At 44.3% G+C, this 14,230-nt stretch overlaps 1 protein-coding gene across 1 annotated transcript in view; it reads left to right on the forward strand.

Moving 5' to 3' along the window:
- The first annotated feature begins 1,891 nt into the window (after window positions 1-1,891).
- The window catches only part of PIP5K1B (phosphatidylinositol-4-phosphate 5-kinase type 1 beta), a 234,410-nt gene continuing 222,071 nt past the window's right edge, over window positions 1,892-14,230 (forward strand). Inside the window, exon 1 of the mRNA XM_075317790.1 lies at window positions 1,892-2,283. The gene's annotated coding sequence lies outside the window, so the exon portion shown is untranslated. The remainder of the gene's footprint in view (window positions 2,284-14,230) is intronic.

The following is a 14,230-nucleotide window of genomic DNA, read 5'->3' on the forward strand; positions in this document are numbered from 1 at the left end:
AATCACTGAGCTCAGCAGCTTTTGCCATCTACATTCTTTGCAGAGTATCTTATTGCAATAGTTCCTTCATTGCATATACAGTATATCAGTAGTGGTTCAAGTTCTCTATTCTTGATTTCTCTTGTCTTTTTATGCTAAAGCCCAATTTGTCATATTGGGGGGGGGGGGGGGTTGTTACAAAAAAAAAGGAAAAACAGACAAAATAAATTTAGCTTTGCTATATCTTTAACGATTAGTTGTGTAATCAAAAATATACACAAGGGGGCGCTAGACTCAGGCAAAACATTCCTGCAAGGCAGTGAAGAATACAATAACAGCTCACATAACAACTAGAGGCTGCTCACATTCCAGGGACTGTGCAGTGCAGAGGACACATCAGCCATTGTTAATGTGCCACTCAGTTTCACCAAAACACACACTGGCGCTTGAAAGTTTGTGAACCCTTCAGAATTTTCCACATTTCTGTATAAATTTAACGTAAAACTACATCTGATTTTCACACAAGTCCTAAAAGTAGATAAAGAGAAGTAAATCAAACAAATGAGCCAAAAATATTAGACTGTCCATTTTTATTAGGGAAAATGATCTAATGTCACGAGCATCAGACGTCTATGAACCTTTGGTTCTTTCAGCACATCTGATGTGAGCTCCTTGTGTAGCTATAACTGCATCTAAATGCTTCTGGTGATTATTGAGTAGTCCTGCACATCTGCTTGGAGGAATTTTAGCCCATTACTCCCCACAAAACAGCATCAGCTCTTTCCTATGTTGGTGGGTTTTCTCCCATGAACTGGTCCTTACTTACACATTTCTATAAGGTCTCATTCAGACGTCTGATTTTTGCATATATTATTATTTATTATTATAGCGCCATCTATTCCATGGCGCTTTACATGTGAAAGTGGTATACATAATAGGGACAAGTACAATAAATATAAACAATACAAGGCACAGACAGGTACAGGAGGATAGAGGTCCGTGCCCGCGAGGGCTCACAGTATGAGTGCTTTACGTGGTTTTCATGATATCTGTGATAGTCTATGGGGCTGTTCATGTTTGTTATTTTCCATATGTACGTGAAAATTGCCGACACATGTCAGATTTTGATCCGAGGGTCTATTTAAGTGAACAAAGCAATGCAAGTGAAAAAATCTGCCTGCACTCGGATGACATCTGAGTCCAATACTATTTTCATGGATGGTTAGAATGGAGAAGGTGGAGAACCTTTTTATCTCGTCTGGAACCACACTCACATCAAATTCTGATCCAAAAAATTGGTCCATTTTTCTTATACGTGGAAAAATCGGACGTCTGAATGAGGCCAAAAGTGTAGTGGTGAGTTTCACTTAACAATGTATAGTCTCTCCTTGCATAAATGCCTTTTATCTCTGAACTTGATGGCTTTCTTCACTGCTTGCTACTTGCAGGTAGAAAATTAGGAGATGCTAAGGGGGCAGTTTTATTATTATTATTATTATTATTATTATTATTATTATTTATTTAGCACCATCAATTCCATGGCGCTTTACATGTGAAAGGGGTATACATAATAGGGACAAGTACAATAATCATAAACAATACAAGACACAGACAGGTACAGGAGGAGAGAGGTCCCTATCCGCGAAGGCTCACAGTCTACGATTAAGTTTATGTGGATGTTATTTATATTGTCGTTCTCAATTATCGGCCCAGTTTCATTAACAACCAGTCCTGTGGATGGGGGCTCTAGGATTAACCCGTGCAAGCCCACACAGATTCTGCGGTGTTCCCCCCACAGACATTAAAGGTCTTTGTTTTCCCATGCAGCAGTGCTTGCAGCTGTGAGTCAGTGCTGGCCGATCTGCCTGTGGCCTTGTGAGCCGCACACAATGTATAATATGGGCTCTGTATGTCTGCAGTACACTGGCTTTCTGTATGAGAATGCAATGCTTAGTATAAGGAAGCGAGAGAAGCAGAGAGGGGGCTGTGGGCCAGTTAGGAGGAGCCTGATGTAGTGGCAGTGCAATTCTGTGTGTGTGTATGTGTGTGTGCAAGTCAGGAGCAGCGACACCAGCATTGAGCGAGAGCCATCAGACAGGCGGGGGCGGCTCAGTCACAGTGAATGTACGCATATTATGTAGTGAACAACACATTAAACGCAGGACCTGTACGTCTCGGAGACTGCGTCTCACATGCAAACAGAAAACTGTCGCATTTTGATTTTAATTGACTGACGGGAGGACAGATCATGGATTTGACATGTTGACGGATTACCGGCACTTGGTGGACCACAGCATCAATAAGGTGAGCGCTAAGTTTGGCACATTATTGCCTGATGATGTGCTAATAGTGGGCTTCTTCTCCCCCTTTCATCCTGTCATTTTCACAATATCACCCCTCATAGTATTTATAGTTGCCTAGATTATCGTTGTAACTCATGAATTTACCTTCCAATGTGCCAATCTGACACAATTCGTCATATTTATTGGACTTATTTTCCACCTTATGTTTCATACTTACCATGGAATTAAAAGGGCTTTAAAATAATTAATTTGGATGACTACCGCAAGTCTCAGTGTGCCCTAACTTCATGCGTAAGTTTATTTTCCAGTACATTAGTCCTAATTCTAGAAGAAGATGTTACATTTGTTAGTGGCGTCAGAGTGAGAAGATATGTGGACATATGGAAAAATGGCATGTTTTGCATTGGTCTACCCTGGACATATGAATGCTGAATTTCTTCTTCTTGTTTACCTTCTTGTCTCACTCCTCATCCATGTCCAAAAAGACACAGTGGTCTCCTCTTCTGCTGTCACCCCCCTTTGCCGGTCCACCTCTTCTGCCTGCCTACCTTGGCACACCGTGTACTGTGTGCAAGATGTTTGTCCTCGCTCTAACAATTACTGTATATTGTGCTTGGACTTTGACGTCTTCTACGGTGTAGACGGTGTTATTTAGCAGATTGTGTTGCTGTATGGACTTTTACTGGGTGGTGGGCTTCCAGCAAGCGCTTATACAAGCCACAGTCCTATGTGAGCCGCATCTAAATCTGCAGAACATGTCTGGATGTCAGACGCAGACTCTTGTTTATTTCACACGACAGACACCAACTCTTAGCACATAGTTATAATGAAGGATTTATAGTAAGACTTGCTGCTGAATGCAAAACTATAATGTAGGCATGATAGCATTATATATTTTCTAAATGGCCTACCGTATGTAAAAAATTACATTGATTTCTATAATGTACCTCAATGATGCTCCTCGGTGGTTTTTGAGGGCCTCAAGGCTAGCAAGAACACGGAGTAATTGTGCGCACGTTGCGTACAAGCCCTGCAGAAATTTCTGCAGCGATCTGAAGAGCACATGTGCGCTTTAGATCGCTGCAGAAATGTCCGTAGTGAGCGCCGATTCCATGCGCTCTGCCTGCAGCTCCTCCCATAGACAGAGCAGGAGCTGCCGGCAAAGCGCAGGAAAGAAGTGACATGTCACTTCTTTTTGCGCAGCGCTTCGGCAGTAGCCGAAGCGCTGCGCTCTTAGACGCCACGTGCGCACGGCCCCTGCACAATCTCCATAGACTGTGCAGGGGCCGCAGGACGCATGCAGTTACGCTGCGCTACAAAGCGCAGCGTAACTGCATGTTTTTACGCAACGTGCGCACATAGCCTTATACTTCTATATATCACTCAATACCTCTCCTATGTACTTGTCAATGTGTTAATTTACCCATGCTTGATCTGAAATGGTAAAATAAAGGCTAATAAAACAGTATATCGTAGATATAGATGCCAGTGTACAGTATGAGTCCACGAGGTTATATCATGTCTATATGGAAAGGTTTGGAATGTTCTTCAGAATAACTTTTTCTCGATTTTGAAATATCTGAAGGAGTACATGTTATTTCACATCAATATATATATTATGTTTGGAGGAACAGCCCTTATTGTTTTTAGCTTTCAAGGCTATTTTATATTATGAGAACCAAGGTTTTGTATTTGCCGTAGAACATAACATGCGTTGACTGATTTGCAGCCTTCTTCTGGCTGCCCTTCTTCTAGGATAAAGGTTGCCAGCAAGGTTATATGTCTGTTCACCTGACGCTGAACAGTGCAAACCTTGAAACTGAAGTGTAGAAGATAAATAAGTGAGACGTGTAAGATAAAAATCTTCCTTCAATATGTCAAGCCTAAAGGTCCAGTCACAACCAACAACGATAGGGATCGCTGGTAAGTTGCTAGGAGGTTGCTGGTGAGCTGTCACACTGCGACGCTCCAGCGATCCCACCAGCAACCTGACCTGGCAGGGATCGCTGGAACGTGGCTACACGAGTTGCTGGTGAGCTCACCAGCAACCAGTGACCAGCCCCCAGTCTCCCCCAGTCTCCTAGTTACAGCACACATCAGGTTAATTAACCCGATGTGTGCTGCAGCTAAATGTGCACAGAGCAGGGAGCAGCGCACACTGAGCGCTGGCTCCTTGCTCTCCTAGTTACAGCACACATCGGGTTAATTACCTGATGTGTGCTGCAGCTACATGTGCACAGAGCAGGAGCCGGCAGCACAGGCAGTGAGAGCGGAGGAGGCTGGTATCAAAGGTAAATATCGGGTAACCAAGGACAGGGCTTCTTGGTTACCCGATGTTTACATTAGTTACCAGCCTCAGCAGAAGCCGGCTCCCTGCTCACTGCACATTAGTTGTTGCTGTCTCGCTGTCACACACAGCGATCTGTGCTTCACAGCAGGACAGCAACAACTAAAAAATGGCCCAGGACATTCAGCAACAACCAACGACCTCACAGCAGGGGCCAGGTTGTTGCTGGATGTCACACACAGCAACATCGCTAGCAACGTCACAAAAGTTGTTCGTTACCAGCGATGTTGCTAGCGATGTTGCTTTTAAGGCCCCGTCACACTAAGCAACATCGCTAGCAACATCGCTGGTAACGAACAACTTTTGTGACGTTGCTAGCGATGTCGTTGTGTGTGACATCCAGCAACAACCTGGCCCCTGCTGTGAGGTCGTTGGTTGTTGCTGAATGTCCTGGGCCATTTTTTAGTTGTTGCTGTCCTGCTGTGAAGCACAGATTGCTGTGTGTGACAGCGAGACAGCAACAACTAATGTGCAGTGAGCAGGAGCCGGCTTCTGCTGAGGCTGGTAACTAATGTAAACATCGGGTAACCAAGAAGCCCTGTCCTTGGTTACCCGATATTTACCTTTGATACCAGCCTCCTCCGCTCTCACTGCCTGTGCTGCCGGCTCCTGCTCTGTGCACATTTAGCTGCAGCACACATCAGGCAATTAACCCGATGTGTGCTGTAACTAGGAGAGCAAGGAGCCAGCGCTCAGTGTGCGCTGCTCCCTGCTCTGTGCACATTTAGCTGCAGCACACATCGGGTTAATTAACCTGATGTGTGCTGTAACTAGGAGACTGGGGGCTGGTCACTGGTTGCTGGTGAGCTCACCAGCAACTCGTGTAGCCACGCTCCAGCGATCCCTGCCAGGTCAGGTTGCTGGTGGGATCGCTGGAGCGTCGCAGTGTGACAGCTCACCAGCAACCTCCTAGCAACTTACCAGCGATCCCTATCGTTGTTGGGATCGCTGGTAAGTTGCTTAGTGTGACTGGACCTTAAGAACTCAATAAGTCAAAGTGTATGCTACTTATCTCAAATTTTATACTCTACATAGTTTTACCACAGTTCAAAATTATTGTATTCATTATTTACTTATATCTTATCGCACTCAGTGTGGTTGTATATTTATTTTTGTATGCAAGTAGTAATGCCATGGGTAGACATATCACTGGTGCATCATGTGCAGCCACACAGGGGCCCAAGAGGTAAAGGGGCCCATTACTACCTCCAAAGCAGATGGAATTGTGCATTATGATGACTTCTTGGACTGAAAATGGCCCATATATTGTTGTTTCCTCAGTGGCCATCTTCTGTCTGTCTCCACCACTGATTGATGAAGTCATGCACCCTGCATCGGTACATTTATCTCATCTTGCTAAAAGGTGATTGTCAAGGGTTTATGGGGTATATTTTTTTGTCTAAGTGTTGGGTGGAATTCACGTGGAAGCTACTTTTATAAGTGATACATCACTTACTGTGTTTAAATACCACAACGGAAGAATCCCTCGATCATATGAACATCAACGCAGATATCTCATGGCCAGAAAATGGAGTCTTTTGTTTGTTGTCTATTTTCAGTGATGAATACTCACCCAAATCCAAACGTAAAATAACTGACCATTCACATAGGATATTTATCTGCAGATCATTGGATCATCCAGCTAGAGAATGAATGAGAGTGAATCAATTCGTAGAACTTTGGTCCAGTAGCCAGATCAGTATTCCATGGCTGCCGCTCTATAGCACTGCAAGTGACGGCCTCGCCAGCTCCTTTTTTTGATTAGCTGGACTGGCGCAATGTCATTGTTGCGATGTGCTGCACACAAAACATTGCGCCAGTCCAGCTAATCAAAATAGGAGACGGGGATGCTAATAGGTAGGAACCGGTTCACAGGGTTCCCATCCATTGGCCATGGAATACTGACCAGGTCACTGGTCTACAGTTCTACGAATGTATTCATGCATCACTAGATCTAGTACATAATGGCCTGCACAAAATATCTCATATGAATATCTAGCTTTAAAGTTTTTCATTTACGAAAGGGGACTAGAACTTTATTCTAAATGGAGACAGGAAAAGAAGCCTCTGGCAGCTGCTTATTTTCTGTGATTAAAGAAAAGGTTGTGAGAGTAAATTTTAATGACCAATCCTTTTCTCCCCTGATGTAATTTCTCTGGGGAGGAAAGTGGTCTACATATACATTACAGGATCAACTGGTTCTGCAAAATTGGTGGGTTTGTCCAACTTTTATCTAATGTATACAGAGATCTTAAGGTAATTGAGGTAAAGGAAGATTACAGCAGCATTTCCTGAGAAGCTGCAGAATGATAAGAGTTCCAGGAGCTGGACACAGATGACCTCCAAGGAATCTGTCTTTATAAAAGGGATTGTCTTTATGAGGCAAATCCTTTAATTAGTACTCTACAGATTATTAGCCTATCAATTAAGATTGGGAATTTTATTTATTGTAACTATTGATAAATGCTATACACCAAATTAATGGTAACGCGGGAGTCAGCAGACATACTTGTTTCAAATCAATAGTTAAAGTCTAATGAATTAATTCATCTGTGACAAGAGGAATGGTCATCCTTTATTGCTAGCTGACAGAATATAGTCATGGACAAAAGTTTTGAGACTGACACCAATTTTGGTTTTCACAGTTTGCGGCTTCAATGTTCCTTTAGTCAGATGTTTATCTGGTTACTTAAGTACAATTATAAGCATTTCATAGGTTTTTATACTTTCATTGACTAATATATCAAGTTTATGTAAAGACTTTCTCTTCCCCTGATGGATATCTACTTTGAAGCCAAATCCTGACTGATGACAACAAAGTTTTGACCACAGGTTCTCAATCGGATTGAGATCTGAGGAGTTTTTTGGTCATGAACCAAAATTTCAATGTTTTGTTCACCAGGCCACTTAGCTATCACTTTTGCCTTGTGACATTGTCTCCATCATGCTCGTAAAATCATTGTTCATCACCAAATTGCTCCTTGATCATTGGGAGAAGTTGGTCTTGAAGGACGTTTAGATACCAATCTTTATTCATGGCATTGTTCTTAAGCAAAATTGTGAGTGACCCCACTGCATTGGATGAAAATAAATCCCGCACATGAATGGTCTCAGAATGCTTTACTGTTGTCATGAGACAGTATTCATCTTCGTGCTCACCTTTCTTCTCTGTACACTTATTCTTCTGGATGTCCCAAATAGTCTAAAGGGGGTTTCATCAAAGAAAGTAACTTTACCTCAGTCCTCTGCAGTGTAATCCCTGTACTTTTTGCAATTTCCAGCATGTCCGAGAAAATTCTAGAAGTCTTGAAAAATAAGGGACAACACTGTAAATGTTGAGGTTTTGCATAAACTTGATGTTTTTGTCAATAAACGTCTAAAAATGTATAAAATACACTGATGCAGTAAATTGTGAAAGGCAAACTTTGTGTCCATCTGAAAACGTTTGATCATGACTGTAGAGTATATATTGTGTGAAACGAAGAGCTGGCTAACAAACCTGTACAGCAAGATCTGGTGACATTTCTTGGTAGACAAATAGTACATGCAGATATAAAATAAACTGGAGTGACTTCCTGTCTGGATAATTGAAATAACACTGGAATAACTGATGTGACATTGTTCAAGAGTACAGTGAGCATCTGTTGATTAAATTACAGAGGTTGTCCACTACTTTAACATTAATGGCCTATCTTTAGGATAGGTCATCAATGTCTGACCGGCCGGGTTCAAATCAATAGGAGATGGATGTGCAGTACCCGGCCATGGCCACTATCAGAAGAAGGAGCAGCTCCAGAACCGAGCATTTCCAGCCAACTGCTACCGCTGCCGGGACCGAGAACAGCTGATCGGCAGAAGTGCTGAGTGTCGGACCCTTGTTGATCAGACTTTGATGACCTATCCTAAGGTTAGGTCACCAATGTTAAAGTAGTTGACAACCTTTTTAAGCCCAATCTTATCAATCACACAGACACACAGATATTTTACTCTAAAGACCCCTTTACACACTGAGACTTTATAGCGATCCCACCAGCGATCCTGAGCTGGCCGGGATCGCTGGAAAGTCGCTGGTGAGCTGTCAAACAGGCAGTTCTGGCCAACGACGCAGAAGCGATATGGACCTGCAGAACGACCTCTCTGGTCGTTGGGGACGTGTCACACAGCAAGGGAAAGGGAACGCTATAGCACGCCTACGGGCTGGGTTCTAAATTCGCTAACGATTTCGTTGTAACGGTGTCAAACACACCGATGCATGCTGCGCAGCGGGAAACAAAGGACCAAAAAATGGTCCTGAAAGATTTGTAGCAATCAGCGACCTCAAAGCGGGGGCCAGGTCGCTTATGCGTGTCACAAAATGCAATGTCACTGGGGAGGTTGCTATTACGTCACAAAACCGGTGGCGTTACAGTGATATCTCTAGCGATGTTGCAGTGTGTAAAGGGGCCTTAAAATGTATGCTTTGTGGTTATCTTACTTTAGTACAGATTATTTTTTTCAAATGTTTACCAATAGGCTTATAAGTTTCAGGTATAAAACAACAAGCTGAGTAATATCTTGCTAATCCCCTTGTTATCCTGTGCTACCAATTCCTGGTTTCCCTGCCAGTCTCTTATCTCAGCCTCCTGCAATTATGTTTCAGTGCTGACAAGAGTCAATAACTGGCTACATAAATTGTGGATTGGTGATCGCCTGCACTAATCACATGGTTGTGTCAAAATGTTCATTTTGTGAGCCAAAGTACAAAGACTGATGTGTGACTCATTCTGAGTTGAAAGGGAACCTGTCACCAGATTTGGTGACTATAAGCTGCGGCCACCACCAGTGGGCTTTTATATACAGCATTCTAACATGCTGTATATAAGAACCCAGGCCGCTGTGTAGAATGTAAAAATCACTTTATAATACTCACCTAAACGGTCAGTGCGGTGCAGACTGGTCGGATTGGTGTCCCCGTTCTCTTGGTCCGGTGCCTCCTCTTTCGGCCATCTCGGTCCTCCTTCTTCTGAATCCTGGGTGCATGTGTGGCGCCCTGGACAAGCCAGGGGCCACAGATAACAACACACACACACCCCCACCCCCAGCAGTTTCACAGCAGACATCCCCAGTGAAACTTGATTCCTTTCCTCGGGCTCAGACTGACACACCAGGTGGGCGGAGTCAGGAGATGGAGACGCCCACCCAGGAGTTAGTTGGCCTGAGGCAGGAAACAAGCCCAGTCAAGTTCAGGCGGAGGAGGAGAGAAGAGGTCTGCAGAGAGGCAGACGCAGACTGGGCCTAGGATTGGAGCCTAGGGCCCTCGTGCAGCAGAGAGTCAGGCAGACGGTAGTGGCCATCTGCAGGGATCCGGGGAGACAGTTGGTGGAACCGTAGGTAGCTGGGGCTGGGCGGTGGCCCACCGGTACCGAACCAGGGTGCCAGCTGGAAGCTGGAGCGCAGGAGGAGCGTGCACAGAGGTGGAAGAAAGGACTTACACCCCCAAACTGGGTCAGGGGAGAAACAACAACCGCAGCCGTCTGTGGGCACCCATCCATCCAGCCAAGTGTTTTACCAAGGACTGTGTCGTGATTACTGGCTGAGTGAGTACCCCGTGCCGTGCGGCACAGCGCTGCCCCTGCGTCCCTGCACCTCACCAGGCCCCGCAACCCGCCTGCCATCATCCCCAGCTTCCCCATCACCGGGCCCCGGGACAACCAACCCCCTACCCACGGAGGGGAGGACTAACATCTAGCTGCTCCCTGTCACCGGTCCCGGGATCCCCATACAGAGCAGCGGTGGTGTCCACACAATCACCACAACCGTGGGTGGCGTCACGGACAATAAATCTCCCTTACCAAATTCCCCTTTTACTGTGGAGCCTGGGATCACAGACCGGGTCACGCCACCGTGATACCCACAGAAGTGACCTCGTGGCCCGGATCTGAGTACCCCCTGTTCCCCGGACGACACACATGACTTGTCCTACGTCTTACACACAGGCTGGCATTGAGGTCCCGTGCAGGCACTCTACAATACTTTGTTCTGCCCTGCTCACGGCAGATCAAAGTGCGCCTGCGCAGGACCTCAATGCCGGCCTGTGTGCAATGCAAGATATTCTCACTTTGCGTCCGTCCAAGTCCTACGCCAGCCTTAAAAGGAACCTGTCAGCAGATTCATGTCATGCGAACTACCGGCAGCATGAATCAGGTTTTGGCTGTATTATTGCAGCCATGTATGTTATACCCTGACACAGGGCCGGGACAAGGGGTAGGTAGGGTGGGCACCTGACTAGGGCACTACCTCCTACTTCACAGAGGGAGTTGCACTTAATGGGAGCAAAAAATTATCATTGCTGAATAATAATAATAATCATCTTTATTTCTATAGTGCCAACATATTCTGCAGTGCTTTATAATTCAGAATTTCATATACAAACAAACATTCATAAGTAACATTTGAAGAAAATACAATAGTTAAAACAAAAAGAAAGACAATCCTGCTTGTGAGAGCTTACAATCTACAATGCGGTGAGGTGGGGGTGACAAGGTACAAGTGCTTATTTACAATGACAGTACAGCCATCTCAAAGAAATGGGGATAGATAAAGGCTTCATGAACCAGTCACAAGTCAATCTTTGTGATCCTTTTGGGTGCGATGGAGTGTGGGATGTAGAGTGCCTACAAGTAGTATTCAACCCCCTGCAGATTTAGCAGGTTTACACATTCGGAATTAACTTGGCACTGTGACATTTGGACTGTAGATCAGCCTGGAAGTGTGAAATGCACTGCAGCAAAAAAGAATGTTATTTCTTTTTTTATTTTTTTTTTTAAATTGTGAAAAGTTTATTCAGAGGGTCATTTATTATTCAACCCCTCAAACCACCAGAATTCTGTTTGGTTCCCCTAAAGTATTAAGAAGTATTTCAGGCACAAAGAACAATGAGCTTCACATGTTTGGATTAATTATCTCTTTTTCCAGCCTTTTCTGACTAATTAAGACCCTTCCCAAACTTGTGAACAGCACTTATACTTGGTCGACATGGGAAAGACAAAGGAGCATTCCAAGGCCATCAGAGACAAGATCGTGGAGGGTCACAAGGCTGGCAAGGGGTACAAAACCCTTTCCAAGGAGTTGGGCCTACCTGTCTCCACTGTTGGGAGCATCATCCGGAAGTGGAAGGCTTATGGAACTACTGTTAGCCTTCCACGGCCTGGACAGCCTTTGAAAGTTTTCACCCGTGCCGAGGCCAGGCTTGTCCGAAGAGTCAAGGCTAACCCAAGGACAACAAGGAAGGAGCTCCGGGAAGATCTCATGGCAGTGGGGACATTGGTTTCAGTCAATACCATAAGTAACGTACTCCACCGCAATGGTCTCCGTTCCAGACGAGCCCGTAAGGTACCTTTACTTTCAAAGCGTCATGTCAAGGCTCGTCTACAGTTTGCTCATGATCACTTGGAGGACTCTGAGACAGACTGGTTCAAGGTTCTCTGGTCTGATGAGACCAAGATCGAGATCTTTGGTGCCAACCACACACGTGACGTTTGGAGACTGGATGGCACTGCATACAACCCCAAGAATACCATCCCTACAGTCAAGCATAGTGGTGGCAGCATCATGCTGTGGGGCTGTTACTAAGCCATGGGGCCTGGCCATCTGGTCCGCATCCATGGGAAGATGGATAGCACAGCCTACCTGGAGACCTTAACCCAATTGAAAACTTGTGGAAGGAGCTCAAGATTAAAGTCCACATGAGACACCTAAAGAACCTAGATAACTTGGAGAAGATCTGCATGGAGGAGTGGGCCAAGATAACTCCAGAGACCTGTGCCGGCCTGATCAGGTCTTATAAAAGACGATTATTAGCTGTAATTGCAAACAAGGGTTATTCCACAAAATATTAAACCTAGGGGTTGAATAATAATTGGCCCACACTTTTATGTTGAAAATGTATTAAAATTTAACTGAGCAACATAATTTGTTGGTTTGTAAGATTTATGCATCTGTTAATAAATCCTGCTCTTGTTTGAAGTTTGCAGGCTCTAACTTATTTGCATCTTATCAAACCTGCTAAATCTGCAGGGGGTTGAATACTACTTGTAGGCACTGTATATCACTATTTGTCCCTTCTATTCTGTATATGGTCTACAAATAGTAAGTGATTCTATATCTAACTTTGAAAATGCACTCTGTTGGGCCTCACCCCTGAGGTACAACACTTTTTTTAACTTTTGCTGGTATTTTTTGGTGAAAAGGTAAACATGAGGGGAAGGTTGTTATTAGGGATCCTGTTACTTTAGTATCTGACACATTCCTTTACTTGGAGGTTGAGGGTTGATCGGGAGGTGGAACATGATAATAATAATTAATAATTTATTCATTTATATAGCACTATTAATTCCATAGCACTTTACATACATTGGTCACACTGTCCCCATTGGGGCTCACAATCTAAGGTCCCTAACTGTATGTTTTTTGGAGTGTGGGAGGAAACCGGAGTACCCAGAGGAAACCCACGCAAACACAGGGAGAACATACAAACTCCTTGCAGATGGTGTCCTTGGTGGGAATTGAACCCAGGACCCCAGCGCTGCAAGACTGCAGTGCTAACCAAAGCTTCATCTGGCTACGGCACCAAAATACCTTGTCCCAGCCCTGCCCTGACACAATGAGGCATTTCAGAGAAAATACAGATTGCAGTGCAGTCCAGTAACCATGTGTCCTAAATAACTAGTCCGACGCAGTCCATAGCTGGCATCTCCTGCCCCATACACCTAGACTGACAGGTCTATCCTTATGTCTGTACATAGGGGGAGACCTGGCAGTCATGGGGAGCAGGGAGAAGCTATAGGAGACTGCATCAGACTAGTTAGTCGAGACATATTGAGCCCGATTCATCATTTGCAATTTTTTTCATTTTTCTGTTTGTCTTGTAGTATTCGTTGTCGTTTTATGTGCAAAACTCTTCAATATGTTGCACGTGATTCAGGAATTTTTCCACAAAATCAAAAATGCTCAATATTTATGCCTTTAACCTGTTTTTTTACTTCTTTTTTAAAAAAAAGTCATGTTCCACTAAATTCTCACAAAATTTCCAGGAGAAAAAAAAAATTCAGATATGCATAAAATCATTTAAGTACATTTACGCCAAAATGTTGCCACCTTTCAAAAAGTCTAAATTGATGAACCAGCTAAACACATCTGGAAACCCCAAACCCTTCCCATAATGGCAAACATAAAATGAAAAACAACTGGCTAAGATAATAGAGTTTAAATCCAACAATGTTTAACTTACATTGCTGGCTGCAAACCACTGACACAATCAAAGGTTTTAGTTTAAGCAAAGCAGCAGAGCTGAGAGAGCTGACCCACCCACACCACGCTCTGTATAGATTGGACATTGACAGTGAGGTGTCAATCAGAGAAGGGGGCATGCCGGACTTCCATGCATGGGACAATGTAGTCCAGTAACAGTAACAGTAATCACTAGGTGACCCACCTCTTCCGACAAGCCTACATCCTACCATAACCCTCAGTCTGATACAGCGCCGCACAATCAGATCTACCCTAACCTACTGTATCCTCATCTATCCATTGTAGACTGTGAGCCCTCGCAGGCAATGACCTC

This window comes from Anomaloglossus baeobatrachus, chromosome 1, assembly GCF_048569485.1.
Source record: "Anomaloglossus baeobatrachus isolate aAnoBae1 chromosome 1, aAnoBae1.hap1, whole genome shotgun sequence".
In the NCBI taxonomy this organism is placed as follows: domain Eukaryota; kingdom Metazoa; phylum Chordata; class Amphibia; order Anura; family Aromobatidae; genus Anomaloglossus; species Anomaloglossus baeobatrachus.